Source organism: Kryptolebias marmoratus, linkage group LG5, assembly GCF_001649575.2.
Source record: "Kryptolebias marmoratus isolate JLee-2015 linkage group LG5, ASM164957v2, whole genome shotgun sequence".
Lineage (NCBI taxonomy): Eukaryota > Metazoa > Chordata > Actinopteri > Cyprinodontiformes > Rivulidae > Kryptolebias > Kryptolebias marmoratus.
This window is the reverse complement of record NC_051434.1, coordinates 13,261,170-13,269,081: the sequence shown is the minus strand read 5'-3', so window position 1 is coordinate 13,269,081 and position 7,912 is coordinate 13,261,170. Positions and strand designations below refer to the sequence as shown.

General features: G+C 39.0%; 1 long non-coding RNA gene across 1 annotated transcript; it reads left to right on the top strand.

Annotated features, from left to right (window-relative positions):
• The first annotated feature begins 2,857 nt into the window (after positions 1-2,857).
• LOC108239429 lies at positions 2,858-5,760 on the top strand. The gene is made up of 3 exons (XR_001808719.3): positions 2,858-2,997; positions 3,387-3,474; positions 5,552-5,760. It is a non-coding gene; the product is annotated as an uncharacterized LOC108239429 (long non-coding RNA).
• Positions 5,761-7,912: the final 2,152 nt, after the last annotated feature.

Below are 7,912 nucleotides of genomic sequence, written 5' to 3'. Positions count from 1 at the left end.
CCCCCCCCCCCCCCTTTTTTTTTTTTTTTTACCTGAGCAGAGAGACTCCAGGCGCCAGGCGCAGTGTTACCACAGTCTCAGGTATGCCGGGCGGATGTTGCGACCACTTCCCAGGACTTCACTTGCGCCCGAGACTGAGTGACACGGGAACCAGAATCAGCGATACCTCTGGGGAGGCCAGCTCACTCAGAGCCAGACAGTGCAGCATTCATAAATTAAAACGCTCCATAACCGAAGATGGCAATGAAACTGCATTGTTTCCTATAGCTTAAAGCGAAATGGATCCCATCATTTCAACATTCTGCTCTTAAAAGATGGAAATGGCGACACAGACTCAGACTGTTGTCGTTTATTTCAGCCACTGAAGAGCGTATCGTATGACAGGCTTTATATAAACTGGAGCTACTTATCATTTGGGACAATATATGAGGCTAAAACGCAAAATATAAGTTAGTCCAAACTTCTCAAAAATGACGACCTTCAACTTTCTTTTGTTAGTTGACAGTTCTTTGACATCAGAAAGGGCAAAACAAGACATGCATCACTATCAGCTTTGGGTTTTTGAAATAGCTCAGTTTATTAAAAAAAATCTAATTAGCATTCTTTAAAATAACACATATCGCCCACTGCCTTGCATGTTAGTGTTTTAAACAAATCTGGATGATCTGGATGTCTCTCACCTACCACCACACCTAATTTTAGCTTAATATTTGTAAAAATGACAGAGTTATAGCTATTTTTGTGTTTGCTAAAGTTGATTAGCTGTGGGGTGAGTCCAAAAATTAATCAGTTGCAGATGTACATCTAATGATTACTTTCTGAGAGTTTCATTTAAAATCTATCTTGTGGATTATGAGGAGTTTTTTGGTAACAGAACTTAATTGAAAGTATTTTGTGTGGTTTTATAAATAACCATAAGATTTTTCCTAACTCTACTGAAAGGATCATTTTAATTGTATTTTACTGTTAAAGTGTTTTGCTCTGATTTACGGAGACGCTTCTATTTAAACACGGAGGCCTTAACTTTCTCTGCACGTCTTGTTCTCCTTCCCTTTAAATGTTGTGGCGCTGTCATGTATAAAGGATGATTGCAAAATAATTTGAAAATAGAATAAGTACGCCGCGCTTAAGTTGAGGTTTGTTCCGTCTATCAACATATGACAGCTGCAGAGCAATTTTCATTGTGGCCTGAGTGGTTTTGTGGGAAATGTGCTCTCTCATTTATCTAAAACACATCCTAAGCTGTGGCTGCATGCCGCTTCATTATTTGAGCGAGCCACATGGGTCACAATGTGCATTTGTTCCCAAATGAAACATCTTTGCTGAAATTTGAATGACTTGAGTGCATGTGTTTCGAAGTACGGGAGCTTTTGTGGTGGCGTGGCATAAAGAGGGAAGAGAGACAAACATACAGGGAAGGGTTGTGTTTTTACTCAAATATCTGCACATATTTTTAAGGTTTTCTTTAACCTTTTAGTGTCAAACTGTATTAAATTTGTTCCGATCCTGCTGAAAACATGGAAGGAACAAAACAAATGCTTTCCAGTGGCTCCAGCTGCATCGATAGTCTACTGAGACGACACAGAAAAAGCACTGAATAGTCAGATTTCTAACAGGCACAATAGGAGTAAAAAACACGAGCTGAATTATTTCACAAGAGCCAATTTTAAGGGGAACAAAAGTTCACTATTTCTGATTTTTCTTTGAGATTTTTTTAAACTTTTAATCAAAGTGAAATGGTGTTTTGAGGCAGTGCATTGATGTCTGTTTCTGAAAATAACCACAAACTAACAAAGAGCTTTTGCTGACTTGATAAAATGCCATTCATACCTCAAACAGGAAATGGTGTAAATGAAGTGCAAAAATGGGTTTCTTTCTTTAAATGAGCCACTTCTTTTTATGGTTTTCCCCTCTTTTTCCTCACTTGTACCTCACAAGCCTAAAGTTCACATGGATCTGTAAAAATCACTTTTAAGACACACTCTAAAATAAAAGTAGTTTACTTTACTTTTAAATAACTAATATGATTTTTTTAAATCCCATGATAATCAAGTTAAACAGTTACATTCTTAAAACTGTTTTCATGTAACTATTTATTTATGAAATATTTGGGCGAAATCAGCTACTGAAACCATTTTCCACTTCAGTTTTATTGACATTATCTTTAGGGTTATGGACACGGTAATCCGGATCCTTTGGAATGACTTAAAAATTAAAGATTCACATTTTTGTGTTGTATTCTAAAAAAACTGACTAGGCAACCCATCTTAAAGTTTCACAATTTTGTTTTACCTTATTGAGTCTAAAAATCTTTGCTCATTGTTGCAAAGGGAAAATTTAAAGTTGGTCAAACTATCACAATTATTAAAAAAAACAGCACTGGTACAGCCTACAAGGGTGATGAATGTGCACTGTGTTTTGAATTAAAGAACTCATGTTCAGACTTTGCTTTTGTATAATAAACAGTTCAACCTTATTTTTTTCTTTTTAACGAAGAAATAAAAACTCCATTATCAAGTAACAACCCTTAATTTTGTAAATCCAAATATATATAAAACTTTAGGTTCAATGTCATATAAATTTAAAATTGTTCAAATCTTATTTCATTTTCAAAGATCTTCTTACTGTTTTGTTGCCAATTAAAACATTTTCACTGTAAATTATGTAGTCATATAGTTATTCATAATGAAAGTAAATTTAATTGCAATATTGTATTTTTCTAATTAAATCTAAATGATTACAATGAAATTTTTGTTGCAGCCTTCAGAAAATAAAAAAAAGTATTGTTTTCATAATCCACAGTGCATGTAATCCTGCGCTCTGCTGCGCAGTAACTACCCGCTTGAACAAACTCAATTTCCCATAATTCCTTGCTGCGAGAGCCATCGGCTAACAAGCGGCGACACTGCGAAAGAGCGAACATGTCAGAGAAGAAACAGACCGTAGACCTGGGTTTACTGGAGGAGGATGACGAGTTTGAAGAATTCCCAGCCGAGGGTAAATAAGGCTCTTGTTATAAAGAGAGTGTTGTTGTTTTATTTAGCTGCTTGTTTGGTTACTAACTTTATCGCTGCAGTGACTCAGCTAGGTTAGCCACGTTAGCTTTAGCTAGCTCACTGAGAAAACATGTCACACCTGATAAGCTGATCTATCAACTAAGTTAACACTCATTTCAGCTGTTTATTCTTTAGTACCCCAGTAAGCGTGCCTGTAATTAGTTGAAGTGTTGCCCTAATGATTTTTATGTTTATGTTTACCACCGTGTGCGTGTTAGCTTTTTAGCATGTTTAGCTAACAGTGTGTTTCGCTGATGTCAGTGACAAGCGATACAATGAGTTAATAATGTGAACTCTGTATTCGTAACTTGGACTGTGTTGAAATTCCAGATTGGTTGGATGAAGATGAAGATGCTCATGTTTGGGAAGATAACTGGGACGACGACAACATAGATGATGATTTTTCAAACCAGTTGAGGTAAAATCTGAGCAACACCTTCAACATTTCACTGACATTTTATAAATTACAGCATCTCAACAAAGATCCATGACCCGTCTGAACTGACTGTTTTTGTTTTGTTTCCTTTTAAATCTGTCTCTTATGTTTCTTCACTGGAAATCATATCAAATTTGTTTATAGAGCACAATATAAACGACCAAAACAATAAAAGCCAGAAACATTAATATCACTAAAACAAAAAGAGATGATCAAACATAAGTATAAAATCAAACCAAACCAAAGCTTTTTATTGCAGTTAAAAGTCAAATTAAAATGGATGAACCTGTGCTTTAAAAGTTTCAACCACAGCTTTGGAGGCGTTACAGAAAAGGCCCAATGTTCCTTACTGGCCAATCTAGAACGTGGAACATCTAAAAGGAGCAGTTTAGAACATCTAAGAGACTCGTTGTGCGTACCTTGACTGTATTTGATGGCATTCTGACACCTCAAACCCTCCTCCTTTTTGTAATAAATGCACAACCTCCTGAACAACACATACTTAGAGTTCAGATTTTAATTATTAAAATAAACTTACCTGATGCTGAATTGTTGCTTATCACATCTGTTCTTCTTTACGTAACTCGTTAGAATAACTACTCATCTGATCATAGAGAAAATGGATACTTCTGTATATTTGAATAAATGTTGGGTCTAAATTAATTGGATAAACTCATTTTTTAAAGCAGAACAAAGTGCGTAGCGTCATTGTGTCTAAGACATTTTGTTTGTTTTAGGCAGATGTTGAAATTGTGGAAGAACCAAATAATTACTTTTCAAAACTAATACAGGATCCCGCTGCCTTTGAATATGTTTTTTTTTTTTTTTTGCACGAAAACAGTGTTTTCCAAAACAAATTTAGATTTCTCATGATAAGTGTCGTTCAGCTGCAGGTAAGACTTTAACATCAGTGTCACATCTGAGTGGTATTTGAATTATTGTTTGCTAGAAATATTGAGATAAAACTATTGGACGTGCATTAAAAATCTGAGAGCTAAATGATTGTTGTAAGGCTTTTTTTTTATAGCCAAAGCACAACTCTTAAGGCAATACTCAAACTTTTATACACTCGTGCACCGCGGTCCTGAAATGTTCGGGAGATTTTCCAAAGATGTGAGAAGACCAGTGTCCCCAGCCTTCGTTGTGGACATTTCCCACCAGCTGTCCTGTACAGTATGTGGATAAACGACAACAGTGACAACATGCAAACGGAGCATCAGGTTTCAGATGCACTTCAAGTGTGCAAATGTGCACGCTATTAAGAGCTTTCATCCGTTTCCTGCTTTTGGCTTCAGATACAAGTAGTGTTGATATTGAAGGAAGAAGTTATCAAGAAACCTCAGCAGTTTAAATGAGTCGCTCTCCCTCACTATCAAGCTGAAATGTTTCCAATGTGAATTACATTCATGAACAGCAACTGTGTTAATAACAAAGAAAAGCACTTTCTTCCTGAACATGTTATCTGTCCATCTGTGAAAATAGCTGAAAGCTGAGATGCTTATATTTAAAATAAATGTTAACAATGCTCATATTTCTCCTAATAGGAGTGGGCTTTTTTATGGAGACAAAATGCTCACTGAAACACCAAAGTATAAACCACAAAATGCTAAAAGAAGCCTAAACGGTTTGAGCTTAGCAGGGTTGGTGTTTGCCTGAAGTTATAAGATCTGTAATTCCTTCAAAGTATAAACACACTAACACAAAAATCACTATCAGCTTATAGATAAGTGGCAGCTCTGTTTATATTTGAGTACACTCAAGACAGTAAAATGCTGTTTTATTTAGGTCTATTGCAGTTACCGTACTATTAAGTTGTTTCTTAAAGATATCATTATTGTTTAAGGGCACCGCTGCCATATATATATATGTATGTATAATCATTAAACCCATGGCTGCATGCATTATCTAATATTTATGTTTTGTTTGTTTTTTTTTCTCCCTTCACTTCCATCTCTTAATGGTTCTTACAATCAATAGCAGAGGGTACTTGTGCCCCAGCCGCCCACCTGTAATCATCTCTGCTGACTTGATCTTTTTATTTTCCTTCTCCTCCCTGCAGAGCGGAGCTGGAAAAGCACGGTTACAAGATGGAGACGTCGTAGTGGACCGCGAGGCCTACCAGTGCGCCATGGCGCCGGATACGGACACTTGTATTTGATTACTACTGGCTGACAGTTCACCACGAGAAGACCTGTAGATGTTGGATTTGTTTTATTTTTTGTTTTTGGTAAGAAACATCGGAAGTAAAGGATTGGAGGAAAATTCTTATTCAGTGTTTTGTTTTTTTTTTTTAATTTTATTATTGTCTGGTTTTACTTGCATTCTTAGATTTTGTGTCTTATAGAAGGACTTAGATGTGACTGGTTCTGGTCATCAGTTTGATTTAATTTTATTAATTATTTTTGTGTGTGTGTGTGTGGATTGCAAGGTTTCACACCTCTGCGTGAGCTCATTTCATTACCAAAACCAAAAGCTTGAATAATTATTATCAGAAACCTGTTTATGTAGTCTTTATAATGCATGTTTGGTTTTGCTTTAAACAACATAAATTTTGGATATTGCTCAGGCTGAAGCTCAGACATGAACAGATCATTAATTTATAGCAAATGTTGATAATTTCTAAAATGTTTGTGTGAGATAAAGGAAGAGGAGAGCACGTATAAGATGGGAGAAGATGAAGATGTTCGGAAACTGCGTGTCAGAGTGTGCTCGTGGTGCGTGCCACACATGAAGAGGCGGCAGTTCCTCGGCTCTGTGCTGCACAACAGCCAGCGCCCCCACCCCTCCGCCCCCCTGCTCTCTTCCCTCTCAGCCCCACAGAGCTGGGCCGAGTCCCTGAAGAAGAGATTATCCACTGCCGTGTTTGTCAGAGGCAGGGAGGGGGTCTCAGCATGGGGGCCTGCCATGCCCGGGCCTGCCCCTACTGCCAGCCAGGCCCTTCTCTTCCGCTGCACACAGCGGGGGACTCTCGCACTGAACCAGAGGCCAATTTATCCCCGCCGCACTCCCCCCTACCCTCCTCTCCACCCCCCACAACCCGGCAAAGTGATTTCTCTCAGTGTTTCGTCGACTCTCGGTCCCGGGGTCCTAATGAGGTGAAATGGATGCCGGTAAGGCCGAGGCTGCGGCGGCCGCTTTCGACCTGAAACATACATTTTTGACGAGCAACGGGGGGAAGAAAACAAAACAAAAAAAACATTCACAGGAGTCCTTTTAACATGTCGCTTTTGTTACCGCGGTAATGTGACATGGCAACGTTTTACATAGATTTTGGTTTTATCTGCCAAATTTAAATGACAAAGATAATTCTTAAAATGTTTTAAGTTATGTGTTAAGAGTGTAGTTTCTTTTTACAGCATTTACAGCCAGTACTTCCTGATTTCTTGTTGCTTTTTGCTGCAGAATAGAGTGGCATTCTGCACTTTAAACTCTCATTTAAGACTTAAAAGTTGGAAGTTAGGGAAATCCTTTTGCTTGCTTCACACGTTTGATGGTTGGGGAAACAAGAATCTGACGCTCGCGTCTCATGGGGGGGTTCAGAATCCCTGTTTACCACCAGTTATTATCTCAATCATGTGTACAGCAGCCCATATTGTCGGGCTCCATCTCCTGTCGACGTACACGTCGGTGAATGTGCTGCAGAACGTGAAGCGAGTTCTCGGTCTGAGTCCCAGATTCAGACCCTCAGGAACCTTAAGATCTGTTTCTGCCCGTGCGACTTAAGGGCCCCCGGGGGCCAGGTGATTCCGCCAAGCCGAGCGAGAGAAATCGGTAAGTGAGAGCGGCAGAGGATGACTCGGGGACCGTTTTTGTTTGTGATCGGAGCGTAAGATTGCTCCCTTGTGTCGGACGCCGCCCGGGGGGCCCTCGGCGGGCCCTCGGCATTCAGCCTGACAAAGATGGGCGAAGCTCGTCGATGTGTCGCCGCTTCAGGTCCTGTTCAGCGGCGCCTTTTAATTTCTGCACGCTCCTGTTGTTGTTTTGTTGCTCCTTGGTGACCCACATGATTCACCTTGGCATGGATGATGCAGTTGTATTATTGACTGGAATCATCTATGCAGAGAATATTTTTTAAAAAAGCCATGAGGACGTTTATTGCACACCATCGGAAAGTGAAGGCAGACAATAAGGTTTTCGTCTGTGTTTGTGTGTCTGTTACCAAAATGCCTCATGAGCCACTGGAGGGATGTTTATGAAACTTGCAGAAAGTAACCACTGGCTGTACATCTACAACTGATCTCCTCAAGATGGCCGCCACAGTCCACTGACCTTAAAAAAAACAACAACACAAAAATGGCTATAACTCAGTTGATTTTAAACATATCAACCTAAAATTTGGCGTGGTAGTAACTGAGTCCGATCCCCAACCAATATACTGAGATCTTTGAGTAAAATTTGTAGTCAACGCTGTCTGTTAGCG